Source organism: Cherax quadricarinatus, chromosome 7 (genome assembly GCF_038502225.1).
Source record: "Cherax quadricarinatus isolate ZL_2023a chromosome 7, ASM3850222v1, whole genome shotgun sequence".
Taxonomy (NCBI): Eukaryota; Metazoa; Arthropoda; class Malacostraca; order Decapoda; family Parastacidae; genus Cherax; species Cherax quadricarinatus.
In genome coordinates, this window is record NC_091298.1 from 54,796,847 (window position 1) to 54,817,366 (window position 20,520).

General features: G+C 45.2%; 1 protein-coding gene across 34 annotated transcripts in view; it reads left to right on the forward strand.

Moving 5' to 3' along the window:
* LOC128686856 (bromodomain adjacent to zinc finger domain protein 2B) overlaps positions 1-20,520 on the forward strand; it is a 709,144-nt gene that overhangs the window by 174,936 nt on the left and 513,688 nt on the right. The gene's annotated exons all lie outside the window — the stretch shown is intronic.

Consider the following 20,520-nt stretch of genomic DNA (forward strand, 5'->3'; position numbering starts at 1 on the left):
CGATCATACGGGCGCCTGGCAAACCTGAGAACAGCCTTTCGTCATCTACGTAAGAAGTCATTCACGACACTGTACACCGTATACGTCAGGCCCATATTGGAGTATGCAGCACCAGTATGGAGCCCACATCTGGTCAAACACGTCAAGAAACTAGAGAAAGTACAAAGGTTTGCAACAAGACTAAGCTCGGAATTGAGGGATTTGTCCTACGAAGAGAAGTTAAGGGAACTCAGCCTGACAAACACTGGAAGACAGGAGGGATAGGAACGACATGATAACATATAAAATACTGAGAGGAATTGACAGGGTGGATAGGGGCAGAATGTTTTAGAGATGTGACAGAGCAACAAAGGGTCACAACAGGAAGTTGAAGACTCAGATGAGCCACAGGGATGTTAGGATGTATTTCTTCAGCCATAGAGTGGTCAGGAAGTGGAACAATCTGGAGAGCGATTTAGTGGAGGCAGGATCCATACATAGCTTTAAGGAGAGGTATGATAAAGCTCATGGAGCAGGGAGAGAGTGGACATTGTAGCAACCAATGAAGAGGCGGGGCCAGGAGCTATGAATCGACCCCTGCAACCACAGTTAGGTGAGTACAATTAGGGGAAGAGACAGACACGCGCGCGCGCACACACACATTAACACATCTTCCACCAAAATAGCGTGACCCAAAAACAAAACACTGTTGGTTTCAGTGAATATAGTTATAGTGTACATGGATAGGAACATAACCATTATGTAGTGTTGAAGACTGCGTTTTGGTGCTGAGTAGTAGAGGGAGGGAGAGGGAGAAAGAACATTTAAATCTCCCCCTCTCTTACTCCTTCCCTCCCACTCCCCCATTACCTGCCTGGGAGAGATAACTCCCTAATGCTTCTCTTTCCCCATTTCCCCACCTCCTCCCGCGGAAGGTGGGGATGGGGGGAGGGAACACACTACCCGGAGACAGCCAAATTACCCCAACATTTTTACTCTCACAAACAAGCCAAATCTGGGATTAAATTGCATGTTTGGATGATTAATTCCTAGCGGGATGAGTTATAGTTATTATGGTGGTGGTGGTGCCGTGTGTGGCCCCCGTGTTGCTACAAGCCTTCTCCCTTTCCTACCACACATACAACTTTACAACAACAACTTCACGCCATCACCCAATATGTCTGTGTATGTAGGATATACTATGTATGTATGTAGAATATATGTATATATGTATGTTAAAGGCGGAAGCCTTTAACTCAAGTACTTTCACACTTCTCAGTGCATCATCAGGAGTTGTGCAATGCTGCAAGGCTGCAACTGAAGGAGTGAGAAGTTTTTCTCAGAAGTGCCCGGAGTGGGGCTGCCTCCTCCTCCTCCTGGCTCTCTTAGAATCTAAGGGACACGTTAACGGACACGTTCGTCTGAATGACTAATGTTTGACTAGGAACTCCATGACCAGGAGTTTGACACAGGTGTTCCTGTTCACACTATTTTGTTATATTTTACACGAGATACACCATTCGCTGTAATTTGTCTATAAAACAGTTGTCATACTCTTATAGATTCACAAACGTTTCTCGGTGACTGTACCTCATCAATATGGGAGAAACTTCCATGTTTGCACAGAGCACAACACGATGATCACCCACACCAGCGCCATCCCTCCCTCCCTCCCTCCCTCTGTGCCACCCCACAAATATTCATTAATATTCCCAATTAACATTGGGACTACACTGGTGAAGAGCCACAATGTATTATAGAGTGTGTTCGGTGTGTAGACATGGTGAGGCGGGAAGGGAGATGAAATGGTGGGGAGATAGCTGGTGGGGACGAGAGATGGATAGGTGGGAAGATTAACCTGTATGGAAAGAAATATTGAATAAACACATTGAAAAGCAAGGTTGCCATAGGCATAATTAAAAAAAAAAGTGTGCCAGCATCCGAATCCAAGACTCCTGAACCTGCTGCTAGTAGATGTAGGAACTAGTGGTGGAACGAAATTAAGAGCTTTCAAGAATAGAAGAGTTGAAAAACTCTCGGAACTTATCAGAGGTATAAGTGTGTATCTAACAATTATAGAAATCAAGAGGAAATTGGACAAATATCTTCACCAGGTGCCAGATCAACCAGGCTGTGATGGATATTTGGGTCAGCGGGCCAACAGCAACAACCTGGTTGACCAGGCTAGCACCAGATAAGCCTGGCCCATGGTTAGGTTCCGGGAGTAAAAACGCTTTCGAAATTCATCAAGGTAAAGACTTTACAAGCTCATCAAAGGTAAAGATATCTAGAAACTCATCAAAGGTAAAGATATCTAGAAACTCATCAAAGGTAAAGATATCTAGAAACTCATCAAAGGTAAAGATATCTAGAAACTCATCAAAGGTAAAGATATCTAGAAACTCATCAAAGGTAAAGATATCTAGAAACTCATCAAAGGTAAAGATATCTAGAACCTCATCAAAGGTAAAGATATCTAGAAACTCATCAAAGGTAAAGATATCTAGAAACTCATCAAAGGTAAAGATATCTAGAAACTCATCAAAGGTAGAGATATCCGTGTTTGTGATGACAATGTGGGTCTGCTAGCCTGGTGGACCAGGTGGTCACCAGGGAAGCTGCGAGAGTAGACAAACCCTCAAAACTAGTCATAGGTAGGTCACGTTCTCAATTAAAATAGGTCACAACGGCAGTGTTTTGTTGCATTATGGGAATAAATGGTGGCTGGGCCTGAGACCAGAAGATTGTGGAATGGTTATTATGTTGGAGATTAGAGGATTGTGGAATGACAAATTGGAATCGGTTATTATATGTGTGTTTGGAAGCGCTAAGTTGTCCTCTGTAGCAGGTATTGATCAGCGAGTATTGCTGGAACCTCAACCACTACCTCGTCCAAGTCCCAGATCAGCCAGGCAGTGATCACCATGTAGTCCCGTGGGTTGCTAACATAACAAACTCGTTGATCAATCAACCACAAACGAAACCTGGGCTTAGACCGGGCTGCGATTGTGAAAGAACCTTGGAAATCTACAAATAAGCGGCACACAGGAGACTGTAACTTAGGACGATGTTTCGATCAGACTTGAACTATTAACTAGACACACTTTTCAAACAAACAAATTTTAGTTTACATGTAATAAAATATTGTTAAGACAAAAGGAAGCCACTAGGATAAATGTGTGTTTCTGGCAGACTAATATTAATGTTTACAGACTACTTAAGACTAGACATACATACTACTTAAGACTAGACATAGACTACTTAAGAGTAACATCAAAATGGTATACAATACCGACAGGTTGTTAGGTAAGACACATATGCAACAGTTAGACAACTTTATTCCGAAACGTTTCGCCTACACAGTAGGCTTCTTCAGTCGAATACAGAAAGTAGGCAGGAACAGTAGAGATGTGAAGACGATGTAATCAGTCCATCACCCTTGAAGTCGTAGAATTTGAGGTTGTCAGTCCCTCGGCCTGGAGAAGTTCAGTTCCATAGTCAGGAACTATCTGAAGATCAAGCGACAGTGCGGAGACTTAAATACTGTCGGAAGGAGAGGTGCAGAGTAGTAGTAGTAGTAGTAGTAGTAGTAGTAGTAGTGAGAATGTAGCCACTGAGAGGTCATGTCCCTCTTAGATCCAACACTTCTCAATTGAAAAGCTTGTCCAAGGTGTTTTCTGTACCAAGATGCCATGTGTTGCAGTGTCTGACAAGATGAACATCAAAATGGTATACAATACCGACAGGTTGTTAGGTAAGACACATATGCAACAGTTAGACAACTTTCTACTACTACTACTACTACTCTGCACCTCTCCTTCCGACAGTATTTAAGTCTCCGCACTGTCGCTTGATCTTCAGATAGTTCCTGACTATGGAACTGAACTTCTCCAGGCCGAGGGACTGACAACCTCAAATTCTACGACTTCAAGGGTGATGGACTGATTACATCGTCTTCACATCTCTACTGTTCCTGCCTACTTTCTGTATTCGACTGAAGAAGCCTACTGTGTAGGCGAAACGTTTCGGAATAAAGTTGTCTAACTGTTGCATATGTATCTTACCTAACAACTACTTAAGAGTAGACATAGACTACTTAAGACTAGATATAGACTTAAGACTAGACATAGGTATTAAGTGGCACAATTTTAAGTATGCATTATTAAAAAAAGAGAGGTAGCAAAAATAGTACAAATTTAAGTATGTTATTAATACTTCAAACTGATTCAGTAATCTTTTAGGTTATCTTAAGTAGTGTCTAACTAGCGGTGTGATCTCAGGCTGTGGACAGGTTATAAGAGATGGTGATGAGACAGGAAGTCTCGGAGATTAAATGATTGTTAAGAGAATCTTACATGTACAAAATTGTACTCGCATCTCCGGCTCAGTTTCACTCGTATGTACGTCCGTTGCTTTCAGTTGTACCCGCATCCACGACCGTTGTGGTGGTGTGTGTATAAGCCCCGTTGAATCATTATCATACTACAAAGGTCATTTGTTGAGTCTTGGATGGTAATTAAACTGTTCATTAGAGTCTTCATTAAAGGAATTCATCGTAAGATTTTTTTTGTTTGTGTGCAGCAGGTTGAAGTGGTGGAGATTGTATATGTGTGTGGGGGTGTATGGTGGGGTTATGCGAGTTGTGGGGGTGTATGGTGGGGTTATACGAGTTGCGGGGTATATGGTGGGGTTATACGAGTTGTGGGGGTGTATGGTGGGGTTATGCGAGTTGTGGGGGTGTATGGTGGGGTTATGCGAGTTGTGATCTCATTATACTATCTCTACACTAATCACTGAGTGCACAATCAACCAGTGTTCAAGAAAATGATCTACGCTGCACTCTAGGGCAGGACTAAAGAAGACGTAATACTTACAGGGTGACTTAGTAAATGGTCCAAGTCAGACCGAAACGTCGTCGTAAGCTCCTCTCTCCTATGTGCGGGTTATTTGTGTATACTTACTGGGTTAACAGTGACAAAAAGTTTGAAATATGAGGGAACGTATGTGGAAGATCGAAAAGATGGGTCAGAGGGACATTATGAAGGGATTCTTCACTCTGAGTGTAGCTTGTATGTGCCACCAACTGTATGTGGGTGTGGAGGAGGCGAACTCTCAACAGTATTTTAAAAGTAGGGATGACAGGGCTTGAGCAGAAACTAGTAATGCCGGCCGTCGAGCATCATTAAGCAGAGCCAGGGTCGTCCTTCCTTACATAAACACTCATTACTACACCCATATAACCCTACACACACACACACATACCAGTGATCACGCCAGTGAAGAGGCAGGGCCAGGAGCTATGAAGCGACCCCTGCAACCACATTTATGTGAGTACACACACACAAAAACATACACCTTTCTTCCATACGCGGTTAACCTCCAAGAAGATATAAACAAAGTTTTCCAGTGGGCAACGGTAAACAATATGATGTTCAATGAGGACAAATTCCAACTACTCCGTTATGGAAAACTGGAAGAGATAATAGCTAGAACAGAGTATACTACAGACTCTGGCCATACAATAGAGCGGAAAAATAATGTAAGGGACCTGTGAGTAGTAATGTCTGAGGATCTCACTTTCAAGGATCACAACAGTGCCACGATCGCACGTGCAAAGAAAATGATAGGATGGATAATGAGAACGTTCAAAACGAGAGATGCCAAGCCATTGATGATCCTTTTCAAATCACTTGTTCTCTCTAGGCTGGAATACTGCTGTACATTAACATCTCCATTCAAAGCAGGTGAAATCGCAGATCTAGAGAGTGTACAGAGATCCTTTACTGCACGTATAAGTTCTGTCAAGCACCTTAACTACTGGGAACGCTTGGAAGCACTTGACTTGTACTCGTTGGAACGCAGGAGGGAGAGATATATCATAATCTACACTTGGAAAATCTTGGAAGGAATGGTCCCAAATCTGCACACAGAAATCACTCCCTACGAAAGTAAAAGACTGGGCAGGCGATGCAAAATGCCCCCAATAAAAAGTAGGGGCGCCATTGGTACACTAAGGGAAAACACCATAAGTGTCCGGGGCCCAAAACTGTTCAACAGCCTTCCATCAAGCATTAGGGGAATTGCCAATAAACCCCTGGCTGCCTTCAAGAGAGAGCTGGACAGATACCTAAAGTCAGTGCCGGATCAGCCGGGCTGTGGCTCCTACGTTGGACTGCGTGCGGCCAGCAGTAACAGCCTAGTTGATCAGGCCCTGATCCATCGGGAGGCCTGGTCATGGACCGGGCCGCGGGGGCGTTGATCCCCGGAATAACCTCCAGGTAACCAGGTACACCCTCACCACTCAACACTCGCCGCACACCCCTCCATATTCCCCCACGCTCCTTCGTATACCCCCACAACTCGCATAACCCCACCATACACCCCACAACTCGCATAACCCATGTATGGTGGGGTTATGCGAGTTGTAAACTCCATGTAAACTCCATGTGGGGGTATACGAAGGAGCGTGGGGGAATATGGAGGGGTGTGCGGCGAGTGTTGAGTGGTGAAGGTGTATGGAAGAAAGGTGTATTTTTGTGTGTGTGTGTGTGTGTGTGTGTGTGTGTGTGTGTGTGTGTGTGTGTACTCACCTATTTGTGGTTGCAGGGGTCGAGTCTTAGCTCCTGGCCCCATGTGTGTGTGTGTGTGTGTGTGTGTGTGTGTGTGTGTGTACTCACCTAAATGTGGTTGCAGGGATCGATTCATAGCTCCTGGCCCTGCCTCTTCACTGGCGTGATCACTGGTATGTGTGTGTGTGTAGGGTTATATGGGTGTAGTAATGAGAGTGTTTATGTGAGGAAGGACGACCCTGGCTCTGCTTAATGATGCTCGACGGCCGGCATTACTAGTTTCTGCTCAAGCCCTGTCATCCCTACTTTAAAATACTGTTGAGAGTTCGCCTCCTCCACACCCACATACAGTTGGTGGCACATACAAGCTACACTCAGAGTGAAGAATCCCTTCATAATGTCCCTCTGACCCATCTTTTCCATCTTCCACATACGTTCCCTCATATTTCAAACTTTTTGTCACTGTTAACCCAGTAAGCATACACAAATAACCCGCACATAGGAGAGAGGAGCTTACGACGACGTTTCGGTCTGACTTGGACCATTTACTAAGTCACCCTGTAAGTATTACGTCTTCTTTAGTCCTGCCCTAGAGTGCAGCGTAGATCATTTTCTTGAACACTGGTTGATTGTGCACTGAGTGATTAGTGTACAGATAGTATAATGAGATATGTGGTATGTCAAAGCTTCTCATTATTGGCAATACGATCTCAGCCGGGCTGTGGTTCGTACGTTGGACTGCGTGCGGCCAGCAGTAACAGCCTGGTTGATCAGGCTCTGATCCACCGGGAGGCCTGGTCGTGGACCGAGCCGCGGGGGCATTGACTCCCGGAATAACCTCCAGGTAGACTCCAGGTAGACATATTAAGCAAATATCCTAAATTTGCTTGCAATATTATTATTATAATCAAGGGGGAAGCGCTAAACCCGGAGGATGATACAGCGCCTGGGGGGGATGTGGAAGGCATTCAGGCTTAATTCGGGGAACTGGAGCACAGATCCAATTCCCTAAATCAAGAGCCCCTCACCAACATCAAGGAACCTTCCTTGAGGGGTTTGCTTGCAATAGCTAAGACAGCTTGTAGATATAAATAGAGTACATACTCTTGCGCTGTCCCCCACAGCATGGTTTTTGGGGTGCACAGTAAACTAACCACTTCGGGGGGCAAAATCTAAAAATTTAATCTATTTATGGTAGTCGGGTTCAGTTACTTAAGTCTTTCCTGGAAGTGCACACGCCTTACTCTGGGACTCCCTTGACGTTGTATCAACTTACCGTGGTGGTGGTCGTGGGTTTGAGCAGCTGGGACTGCTGCTCAAACCCACGACCACCACCAAATAGTAGGGAGATTTCCACTTTCCTAAAATTTATAGTGATTTATGACCTGTAATTTGAATTACGAATGACAAAGCCACTTAAACTCGATTTCGGGGGGTTAAGGTTTCGGCGGCCCGGTCCCAGACCAGACCTCACCTGTGTCGCCACCACTACAACTACCGCAACACTGACGCCTAAATAGTATGACTTAGAGAATAACTTGGAATGAATTATTGGTATGATTTGTCGTGCAACTTGATCAAAACTTTTGTTGTAATATATGACAGTAATTATCTAATGTACTATGATGGTAAATTAGAATAGTGTTACGTTTGCTGAACATTTATAATAATGGCAGCAAAATATTAAGGTTAGCGACTCTTATGTACTGAACGACCAGTTCTTTGTACATTGTTCAAGCAAACAACAGCGCTGGACCTAGTTTTGTTCCAAACCTTTAACATTTTTCGAGCTTCTGAAGAGTATGTACGTGTGCATGTGCATGTGTTGTTGGGGAAAAATTCAGCATGTGTGCATATGCTGAATCTTTCCCCAACTTTCTCTTTTCCCTGCCACCTCTGCGTTAGCATGTGTGCTGCCAGCAGCACCCTGGTTGATCAGGCCTTGATCCACCAGTCGGCCAGGCCTGGGGCCGGGCCGCGGGGTTGTTGACTCCCGGAAAGAGTTCTTAGTTATCTTTCTGGTATGTATCCTCTTTCCTCCACTCAAGTATTACAACCCCCCTCTTCCCACACGTCCACCCTCCTCCTCTACATCTACCTTCCCCATTCCTACCACTGGCCTCTCCTCCCCTACCATTACCCCTCTCCTTCCCTGCTTCTACCCTCTCCTCCTCCACCTCTACCCTCCCTTTCCATCTAAAATCCTTTCCTTCTCCCCAATCACTCAGCACAGACCTCTACCCTCGATCCTCCTCTTCACCTTCTCACCACCTCTCCTCCACCTCTCTTCCGCCTCTTCCCACTTCTCTTTCGCCTCTCCTCTACCTCTCCTCTAAATCTTTTCTCATCTCCCTCCAAACCTTTCCTCCGTACACGAGTCGAAATTAATTACATCCACTCCACAAAATGCAGAAATACGCTCAGAAGTGAATATAATCAAACGAGAAGTCATTAACACCAGTCACTGGTATTGTTGTTGTTGTGTGTGTGTGTGTGTGTGTGTGTGTGTGTGTGTGTGTGTGTGTGTGTGTGTGTGGGTGTGTGTGTGTGTGTGTGTGTGTACTCACCTAGTTGAGGTTGCGGGGGTCGAGTCCGAGCTCCTGGCCCCGCCTCTTCACTGATCGCTACTAGGTCACTCTCCCCGAGCCGTGAGCTTTATCATACCTCTGCTTAAAGCTATGTATGGATCCTGCCTCCACTACATCGCTTCCCAAACTATTCCACTTACTGACTACTCTGTGGCTGAAGAAATACTTCCTAACATCCCTGTGATTCATCTGTGTCTTTAGCTTCCAACTGTGTCCCCTTGTTACTGTGTCCAATATCTGGAACATCCTGTCTTTGTCCACCTTGTCAATTCCCCTCAGTATTTTGTATGTCGTTATCATGTCCCCCCTATCTCTCCTGTCCTCCAGTGTCGTCAGGTTGATTTCCCTTAACCTCTCCTCGTAGGACATACCTCTTAGCTCTGGGACTAGTCTTGTTGCAAACCTTTGCACTTTCTCTAGTTTCTTTACGTGCTTGGCTAGGTGTGGGTTCCAAACTGGTGCCGCATACTCCAATATGGGCCTAACGTATACGGTGTACAGGGTCCTGAACGATTCCTTATTAAGATGTCGGAATGCTGTTCTGAGGTTTGCTAGGCGCCCATATGCTGCAGCAGTTATTTGGTTGATGTGCGCTTCAGGAGATGTGCCTGGTGTTATACTCACCCCAAGATCCTTTTCCTTGAGTGAGGTTTGTAGTCTCTGACCCCCTAGACTGTACTCCGTCTGCGGCCTTCTTTGCCCTTCCCCAATCTTCATGACTTTGCACTTGGTGGGATTGAACTCCAGGAGCCAATTGCTGGACCAGGTCTGCAGCCTGTCCAGATCCCTTTGTAGTTCTGCCTGGTCTTCGATCGAGTGTATTCTTCTCATCAACTTCACGTCATCTGCAAACAGGGACACCTCAGAGTCTATTCCTTCCGTCATGTCGTTCACAAATATCAGAAACAGCACTGGTCCTAGGACTGACCCCTGCGGGACCCCGCTGGTCACAGGTGCCCACTCTGACACCTCGCCACGTACCATGACTCGCTGCTGTCTTCCTGACAAGTATTCCCTGATCCATTGTAGTGCCTTCCCTGTTATCCCTGCTTGGTCCTCCAGTTTTTGCACCAATCTCTTGTGTGGAACTGTGTCAAACGCCTTCTTGCAGTCCAAGAAAATGCAATCCACCCACCCCTCTCTCTCTTGTCTTACTGCTGTCACCATGTCATAGAACTCCAGTAGGTTTGTGACACAGGATTTCCCGTCCCTGAAACCATGCTGGCTGCTGTTGATGAGATCATTCCTTTCTAGGTGTTCCACCACTCTTCTCCTGATAATCTTCTCCATGATTTTGCATACTATACATGTCAGTGACACTGGTCTGTAGTTTAGTGCTTCATGTCTGTCTCCTTTTTTAAAGATTGGGACTACATTTGCTGTCTTCCATGCCTCAGGCAATCTCCCTGTTTCGATAGATGTATTGAATATTGTTGTTAGGGGTACACATAGCGCCTCTGCTCCCTCTCTCAATACCCATGGGGAGATGTTATCTGGCCCCATTGCCTTTGAGGTATCTAGCTCACTCAGAAGCCTCTTCACTTCTTCCTCGGTTGTGTGCACTGTGTCCAGCACTTGGTGGTGTGCCCCACCTCTCCGTCTTTCTGGAGTCCCTTCTGTCTCCTCTGTGAACACTTCTTTGAATCTCTTGTTGAGTTCTTCACATACTTCACGGTCATTTCCTGTTGTCTCTCCTCCTTCCTTCCTTAGCCTGTGTGGGTGTGTGTGTGTGGGTGTGTGTGTGTGGGTGTGTGTGTGTGTGTGTGTGTGTGTGTGTGGGTGTGTGTGTGTGGGTGTGTGTGTGTGGGTGTGTGTGTGTGTGGGTGTGTGTGTGTGTGTGTGTGTGTGTGTGTGTGGGTGTGTGTGTGTGGGTGTGTGTGTGTGGGTGTGTGTGTGTGTGTGGGTGTGTGTGTGTGGGTGTGTGTGTGTGTGTGTGTGTGTGTGTGTGTGTGTGTGTGTGTGTGTGTGTGTGTGTGTGTGTGTGTGTGTGTGTGTGTGTGTGTGTGTGTGTGTGTGTGTGTGTGTGTGTGTGTGTTATAGAAGTGTGGGTCTGGTGCGAAAGAGCAAAGGACAGGAGTACAGTCTGGAAGGAGACAGTACAGGCACTGTGCAAAAAGAAAATACACATGGAAGCAGTATACCCAACATATCACTAGAAACACGCAGCCGGAGTGTTTGTGCAGAGTGGTTGATCCCTGCAAGAGTGGGTGCCCAGGGCCAGAGAGTGGTTGCTCTCTGCAAGAGTGGGTGCCCAGGGCCAGAGAGTGGTTGCTCTCTGCAAGAGTGGGTGCCCAGGGCCAGAGAGTGGTTGCTCTCTGCAAGAGTGGGTGCCCAGGGCCAGAGAGTGGTTGCTCTCTGCAAGAGTGGGTGCCCAGGGCCAGAGAGTTGGTCTCAGTCCAACCTGCGGTGTGTACATGAGAGCTGTGAAATAATAACGATGTGTATTGAAGCTTCAGGCAGGAGTACCGCTGATTTTGAGCTTGTAGTGCGGCTGTATACAGTAGCTATGTACTCTGCTAATGAATACAGTGGCTGTGTAGTGTGTATCGTGTAACAAGACTACATGTACCACCCAAGGTATGTAATGTAATTTAATGTACCTGTTATTATTTTCCTTCCACCCCCTTCCTTCCTTCTCCCACAATAGTTCCCTGTTTACTTCTTCCCTCCATTTCCACCTCCTTTTCCCTCACGTTCTCTGTTTGCATTTCCTCCCTCACTTCCCTTCTTTCTTTGTCTCGCGCCTCTACTACTATTCTTCCCTCCCTCCCTTCATCTGACCTACTCCCTCTCCTTTCTTTCCTCCCTTCTGCTCCCCATCGTTTCCTCATATTTTCCCGCCCTCACCACAATCAGTAGAATTACAAATGGTTATAATCATAATAATTTTTTAAAGAGGTGGACTAGTAAGCCAGCGGAAGGCCTCGGTCAGATGACCAAAAGCTCCAGCGGCGGGTCATCATATGACTAAGACCCATTACGTTACACTTATGGTTCGCCGGTATTGCCCCGGCCCGGGTCTTGTCCAGTTGTGACCCGGCAGGAAACACTTGTCCTGTTTTCAGACAAATCTTACTTAACCAAACCTGGCCACAGTCTTCACAAGTCTTGGCCATAAAGCAAGAGTGATATTCAGTTTACACTGATACTGACCTCACCTGATGCACTTGATCAGTCAGCTGAGTCATTATTGTTATGTGCAGTTATGATATACCTGTAGCAAGTTTCCAGAGTTTTTCTAACCCCGCAATACTTGACATATTGCGTAGAATCATAAATTACCAGAATTTCTAATCAGAGTTGCTCTCCAAACTGAATTTTCAGGGAATGGAAGGTAATCAGATATGATTCTAGGAAAGGGTAGCTCTAATACCTTTGATCAAGAGTCCTTCAGGAGTGTAGTATTTGCAGGAGTTGGTGCAGTTGTCATCAGTAGTTGCAGTTGGGAACATTTAGTGGTGTAGATGCCAAGCTAGTGATGATAGTCATGTCATATTGTATTGTCTACACTGTCATATTGTACCCAATGGCAGGTCAAAGGTAATTTACAGACAAACCCAATGACTAAATTCAGACACCTAAATTATTGGGAATACATGAAGTCCCCCAGACTGTGCTCCCTGGAACCCAGGTGAGAAACACATGAAGTCCCCCAGACTGTGCTCCCTGGAACCCAGGTGAGAAACACATGAAGTCCCCCAGACTGTGCTCCCTGGAACCCAGGTGAGAAACACATGAAGTCCCCCAGACTGTGCTCCCTGGAACCCAGGTGAGAAACACATGAAGTCCCCCAGACTGTGCTCCCTGGAACCCAGGTGAGAAACACATGAAGTCCCCCAGACTGTGCTCCCTGGAACCCAGGTGAGAAACACATGAAGTCCCCCAGACTGTGCTCCCTGGAACCCAGGTGAGAAACACATGAAGTCCCCCAGACTGTGCTCCCTGGAACCCAGGTGAGAAACACATGAAGTCCCCCAGACTGTGCCTCTGGAACCCAGGTGAGAAACACATGAAGTCCCCCAGACTGTGTCTCTGGAACCCAGGTGAGAAACACATGAAGTCCCCCAGACTGTGCTCCCTGGAACCCAGGTGAGAAACACATGAAGTCCCCCAGACTGTGCTCCCTGGAACCCAGGTGAGAAACACATGAAGTCCCCCAGACTGTGCTCCCTGGAACCCAGGTAAGAAACACATGAAGTCCCCCAGACTGTGCTCCCTGGAACCCAGGTGAGAAACACATGAAGTCCCCCAGACTGTGCTCCCTGGAACCCAGGTGAGAAACACATGAAGTCCCCCAGACTGTGCTCCCTGGAACCCAGGTGAGAAACACATGAAGTCCCCCAGACTGTGCTCCCTGGAACCCAGGTGAGAAACACATGAAGTCCCCCAGACTGTGCTCCCTGGAACCCAGGTGAGAAACACATGAAGTCCCCCAGACTGTGTCTCTGGAACCCAGGTGAGAAACACATGAAGTCCCCCAGACTGTGTCTCTGGAACCCAGGTGAGAAACACATGAAGTCCCCCAGACTGTGCTCCCTGGAACCCAGGTGAGAAACACATGAAGTCCCCCAGACTGTGCTCCCTGGAACCCAGGTGAGAAACACATGAAGTCCCCCAGACTGTGCTCCCTGGAACCCAGGTGAGAAACACATGAAGTCCCCCAGACTATGTCTCTGGAACCCAGGGGAGAAACACATGAAGTCCCCCAGACTGTGCTCCCTGGAACCCAGGTGAGAAACACATGAAGTCCCCCAGACTGTGCTCCCTGGAACCCAGGTGAGAAACACATGAAGTCCCCCAGACTGTGCTCCCTGGAACCCAGGTGAGAAACACATGAAGTCCCCCAGACTGTGTCTCTGGAACCCAGGTGAGAAACACATGAAGTCCCCCAGACTGTGTCTCTGGAACCCAGGTGAGAAACACATGAAGTCCCCCAGACTGTGCTCCCTGGAACCCAGGTGAGAAACACATGAAGTCCCCCAGACTGTGCTCCCTGGAACCCAGGTGAGAAACACATGAAGTCCCCCAGACTGTGCTCCCTGGAACCCAGGTGAGAAACACATGAAGTCCCCCAGACTGTGCTCCCTGGAACCCAGGTGAGAAACACATGAAGTCCCCCAGACTATGTCTCTGGAACCCAGGGGAGAAACACATGAAGTCCCCCAGACTGTGCTCCCTGGAACCCAGGTGAGAAACACATGAAGTCCCCCAGACTGTGCTCCCTGGAACCCAGGTGAGAAACACATGAAGTCCCCCAGACTATGTCTCTGGAACCCAGGGGAGAAACACATGAAGTCCCCCAGACTGTGCTCCCTGGAACCCAGGTGAGAAACACATGAAGTCCCCCAGACTGTGCTCCCTGGAACCCAGGTGAGAAACACATGAAGTCCCCCAGACTGTGTCTCTGGAACCCAGGGGAGAAACACATGAAGTCCCCCAGACTGTGTCTCTGGAACCCAGGGGAGAAACAACTTAATCTCTTCTTAGAAAATGCTGAAGGGATTGGTTCCAAATTTACACACTTTAATTACTTCCTGTAAGAGCTAAACAAAAAACCCAGGACAGACGGTTCAAAACAGCGTCAGTATGAAGCGGGGATAAAATAAATAAAATAAATAATTTTTTTAGTAATCTATCTGTAGAATATGTTGAAAATAGTATAAAATACCGTTTCGCCTAAACAGTAGGCTTCTTCAGTCAAATACAGAGGCAGGAGGTGTAGTAAAATGAAGATGATGTAATCAGTCTAACCGTAGAGAAGAGTTCAGGACTCCATGGAGTTGAACTCTTCTCCAGGTTGAGGGACTGACCACATCAAATACCATTTCTCTAAGGTTGATGGAGTGATTACATCATCATCATTTTAATACTACACCTGCTGCCTCTGTATTTGACTGAAGACGCCTACTGTGTAGGCGAAACTTTCCAACAATAGATATCCCACTGTTGCACGTGTCTTAATTATCTACCTGGAGGGTATTCCGGGAGTCAACGCCCCTGCGGCGGTCCTAGATTAGGCCTCCCGGTGGCTCAGGATCTGATCAACCAGGCTTTTATTGTTGGCCGCATGCAGTCCAACGTACGAACCACACCCCTTCTGGTTAAGCACTGACTTAGGTATCTGTCCTATTCCCTGTCGAAGACAGCCAGGGTACTATTGGTAATAGACCACACCCCTAGAACTGCTGTGGTGCCTACATAAAACTGCGTGCTGAGCATTAACAGCTCGATTTGATCAGAGCATCAACCAGGAGGCTTCTTCTGGGAGCGGACCACAGAGGCGATGATCCCCAGATCAACAGCAGGTAGTAGGTAGGCAGGCAAATACACTAGAAGGTAATTGTAGTTTAGTAAGTGAACCAGGGGAGTGTTATCTTTAGGTAATTGTAGTTTAGTAAGTGAACCAGGGGAGTGAGGAAGGGAAGGTTGTGTTATCTTTGGATAATTATAGTTTAATAAGTGAACCAGGGGAGTGTTATCTTTAGGTAATTGTAGTTTAGTAAGTGAACCAGGGGAGTGAGGAAGGGAAGGTTGTGTTATCTTTGGATAATTATAGTTTAGTAAGTGAACCAGGGGAGTGAGGAAGGGAAGGTTGTGTTATCTTTGGATAATTATAGTTTAGTAAGTGAACCAGGGGAGTGTTATCTTTAGGTAATTGTAGTTTAGTAAGTGAACCAGGGGAGTGAGGAAGGGAAGGTTGTGTTATCTTTGGATAATTATAGTTTAGTAAGTGAACCAGGGGAGTGAGGAAGGGAAGGTTGTGTTATCTTTGGATAATTATAGTTTAGTAAGTGAACCAGGGGAGTGTTATCTTTAGGTAATTGTAGTTTAGTAAGTGAACCAGGGGAGTGAGGAAGGGAAGGTTGTGTTATCTTTGGATAATTATAGTTTAGTAAGTGAACCAGGGGAGTGTTATCTTTAGGTAATTGTAGTTTAGTAAGTGAACCAGGGGAGTGAGGAAGGGAAGGTTGTGTTATCTTTGGATAATTATAGTTTAGTAAGTGAACCAGGGGATTGAGGAAGGGAAGGTTGTGTTATCTTTGGATAATTATAGTTTAGTAAGTGAATCAGGGGAGTGTTATCTTTAGGTAATTGTAGTTTAGTAAGTGAACCAGGGGAGTGAGGAAGGGAAGGTTGTGTTATCTTTGGATAATTATAGTTTAGTAAGTGAACCAGGGGAGTGAGGAAGGGAAGGTTGTGTTATCTTTGGATAATTATAGTTTAGTAAGTGAACCAGGGGAGTGAGGAAGGGAAGGCTGTGTTATCTTTGGATAATTATAGTTTAGTAAGTGAACCAGGGGAGTGAGGAAGGGAAGGTTGTGTTATCTTTGGATAATTGTAGTTTAGTAAGTGAACCATGGGAGTGAGGAAGGGAAGGTTGTGTTATCTTTGGATAATTGTAGTTTAGTAAGTGAACCATGGGAGTGAGGAAGGGAAGGCTGTGTTATCTTTGGATAATTATAGTTTAGTAAGTGAACCATGGGAGTGAGGAAGGGAAGGTTGTGTTATCTTTGGATAATTGTAGTTTAGTAAGTGAACCATGGGAGTGAGGAAGGGAAGGTTGTGTTATCTTTGGATAATTATAGTTTAGTAAGTGAACCAGGGGAGTGAGGAAGGGAAGGTTGTGTTATCTTTGGATAATTATAGTTTAGTAAGTGAACCAGGGGAGTGAGGAAGGGAAGGTTGTGTTATCTTTGGATAATTGTAGTTTAGTAAGTGAACCATGGGAGTGAGGAAGGGAAGGTTGTGTTATCTTTGGATAATTATAGTTTAGTAAGTGAACCAGGGGAGTGAGGAAGGGAAGGCTGTGTTATCTTTGAAGCATTAATCTGCTTAATTGGAGAATGCATCTTCTGGTCAGCTTTAAACTTTTAGTGCTAATGTACCTGGAGGTTATTCCGGGGATCAACGCCCCCGCGGCCCGGTCCATGACCAGGCCTCCCGATGGATCAGGGTCTGATCAACTAGGCTGTTACTGCTGGCCGCACGCAGTCCAACGTAGGAGCCACAGCCCGGCTGATCCGGCACTGAATTTAGGTATCTGTCCAGCTCTCACTTGAAGGCAGCCAGGGGTTTATTGGCAATTCCCCTAATGCTTGATGGGAGGCTGTTGAACAGTCTTGGGCCCCGGACACTTATGGTGTTTTCCCTTAGTGTACCAATGGCGCCCCTACTTTTTATTGGGGGCATTTTGCATCGCCTGTCGAGGTGAACCACAGAATTGATGAGAGGATAAAGGTGAGGAATCTGTGGAAACAAAGAACATTATCTATGGAAGCAAAAAGGAAAATGTATGAGAGCATAGTGGTACCAACGATCTTATATGGGTGTGAATCATGGGTTGTGAATGTTGCGGCGAGGAGAAGGTTGGAGGCAGTGGAGATGTCGTGTCTGAAGGCAATGTGTGATGTGAATATGCAAAGCATTCGTAGTTTGGAGATTAGAAGGTGGTGTGGGGTTAGAGTATTTTCCAGAGGCCATAGGGAGGGTTGTTGAGGTGATTCGGACATAGGAATTACAGTGCCTGCACTCTAAAGGAAGGGTGGCGATATTTGCAGTTTCGAACTGGCGCTCTTCTGGCAGGAAAGGGATTCAGTGAATAATGGTGAAGGTGTTTCTTCTTTTTCGGTGGGAGACGGTGTGTGTATTATATTATATGCTGATATATATATTCCTGGATATATATACGTTGAGAAATACACTCCTAGATGCTTATACACATAGTTGCAAGCTTTAGCATATATTCTCTGAGAAATGCACTCATCTGTACGTATATATTCCTCTGGGTGTTTATAGACTAGGAGATGCACTCTCACTGTATATACACTGAGAAGTATACTTTTCTCGTATGCACACTTAGAGATGTACTCCTCGGTACATATAAACTGATATATACTCCTTTCAGTATATACACATTGAGAGAAAAGTACCTCTCCATGTATATACACTGAGAGACACTCGCACTTCTGGGTGCATATACACTGTCGTAGTATTTAAAGCAAGAAAGAGTAAAGGGTTTAGAAGACAGCGTTTTGTTGATCTTGTGTTAAGTCAATAGTGAGCTCTTAGCCTCTACCCCCCCCCCCCAGGATCTCCTCACATCTCAGCTGTATATATGTGACTTAGTCACTTGAATATATGTACATCTTAGTCACCTGAGTATATGTACATCTTAGTCACTTGAATACATATACATCTTAGCCACCTGCATATATAAGCATGCTGGTTACTTTCATTTATGCTCACAAGATGCTAATCTGCATTTAAGCGCATCATATTTTCTGATAAAGAGAGGCCAAGGTTGCAGCATCACATCAGTGGTATGTTATTACCAGGTGCGTGTTCTCACCTTGTTGTCTTTCATCAGGTTCACCTCTACTTCCTGGGTTTCTCTCTGGTTTATCTCATTTTGCAATTATACTTATATATATTTGTTCCAGTTTGGTGTTTCTTTTGTACCTGTGTACGTCTTGAGTATCCTGGACGTTGCGATTATGTCTCCCCTTGACTTTTCTCCTGTGAGGTGGTATTTCAGGAGTCATCCAAGTGGTAAGTCTCTCTACTTTTTTCAACCTTTTTTTTTGTATGTAAGTTTACCTGTTGTCTATCTGGCTGTGGTTCGTACGACGGTTTGCGTAAGTAAGTAAGTAAGTAAGTAAATTTATTCAGGTATACACAATACAGTTACATAGAATTATCATACATAGCAGCATATGTGTAGAGAACCTAGGATAACCCAAAAAAGTCAGACAGAGTGACTTATTTCCATTGGGGTCCTTTTACCTTATTATTATAATATAAAGGTTATAATATTTTCTTATTATTCTATAATGAAGATAACATCTTATTATCATACTAAAAAGACTATCTACTACACGAGGGTCATTAAGACTATCTACAATACGAGGGTCATTACTAGGGATAAGGTAAAATTTACACGTATTTTAGCTAAAAAATAGAAAATCATTCCCCTCCCTTTCTGTTGCTTCATTCATCAGACACTTTTTGGCAGTCTTCTTGAACTGGTTCAAGCTATGACTGGCCTTGACATTTGTGGGTAGTCTGTTCCATTCCTTTATTGCTGTACAATAAAAGGTGTTTGAAGCCTGGCCACTGACTGTGGGTACTACAAAGTTGTGCTCTCTCCCCCTAGTACTATGATTGCTTTGGTTCCCAACCTTGACAAAATTGACAGCAAGATATTCTGGACACTGTTCGTGAGCAATTTTATAAACATGATTTAGCTTCAGTTGTTTTACTCTGTCTTCAACATTCAGCATATCCAACTGCTGTAATTCATCCTGGCCTACATGTTCTCTTGGTCCCAGCCCCAGGATGAATCTTACGATTTTGTTCTGGGTGATTTGCAGTCTATCTTTCAGTTTTTTTGTCAAGGCAGAGTACCAAGAAGAGCAAGCGTAATCCATATGGCATTGTATAAGGGCTAGACATAGGGTCCTGCGAGCCTCAGTAGGTAGACACTGTGCTTGTCTATACAGGAACTTCAGCCTGGCATTCGCTTTCTTTACTACACTGTTCCCTATCAATTCTCCTGACATGCATGGGTCAAAGGGGATTCCCAGATATTTAACTGATGAAACCAAAGTGATGGACTCCCCATTACACTGAACATTAAAATTATTTACCCTTCTCAGTTTATGTTTCGTTCCAAAGAGAATGGCTTCAGTTTTCCCTAGGTGTAATGATAGTTTGTTGTCTACTAACCATTTGCTGCAGGACTCCAGTTCCAGTGTTAAAACATTAGCAATATCTTGTGGGTCTTTACCTGTCACTAACAGAGCACTGTCATCTGCATACAGTAGGAGTTTGCACTTGACACTGATAGGCATATCATTGACATAACATAAGAATAGTAAGGGACCCAGAATACTACCTTGGGGAACTCCACATGTTATCGGCAGGGGTTCTGATTCTGTTTTGTTGATTTTGACTATTTGTCTCCTGTTGCTAAGGTAGGACTTAAACCAGTCTACAGAACCTATACCGATAGCATGAAGTTTATTACATAATATATTGTGGTTGACAGTATCGAAGGCCTTTTGCAGGTCTAAGGTTACCATACCTATGAGGTTCCCTTTTGACATTTCAGTTCTCAGGTAATCCATCAGATTAATAAGGGAGGTCTCGGTTGAGTAGGATCTTCTAAAGCCCGATTGATAGCTATGGAGAATGCTGTTGTCATTAAGGTACTTAACTACTTGAGAATACACCGCCCTCTCCAGAATTTTAGATATTATACTGAGTATACTAACAGGTCTATAGTTGCTTACATCAGACCTATTATTTTTCTTGAAGATAGGAGTAACTCTGGCCTCCTTGAACCCCTCCGGTACGGTATTAGTGGTGATTGATAGATTTATTAT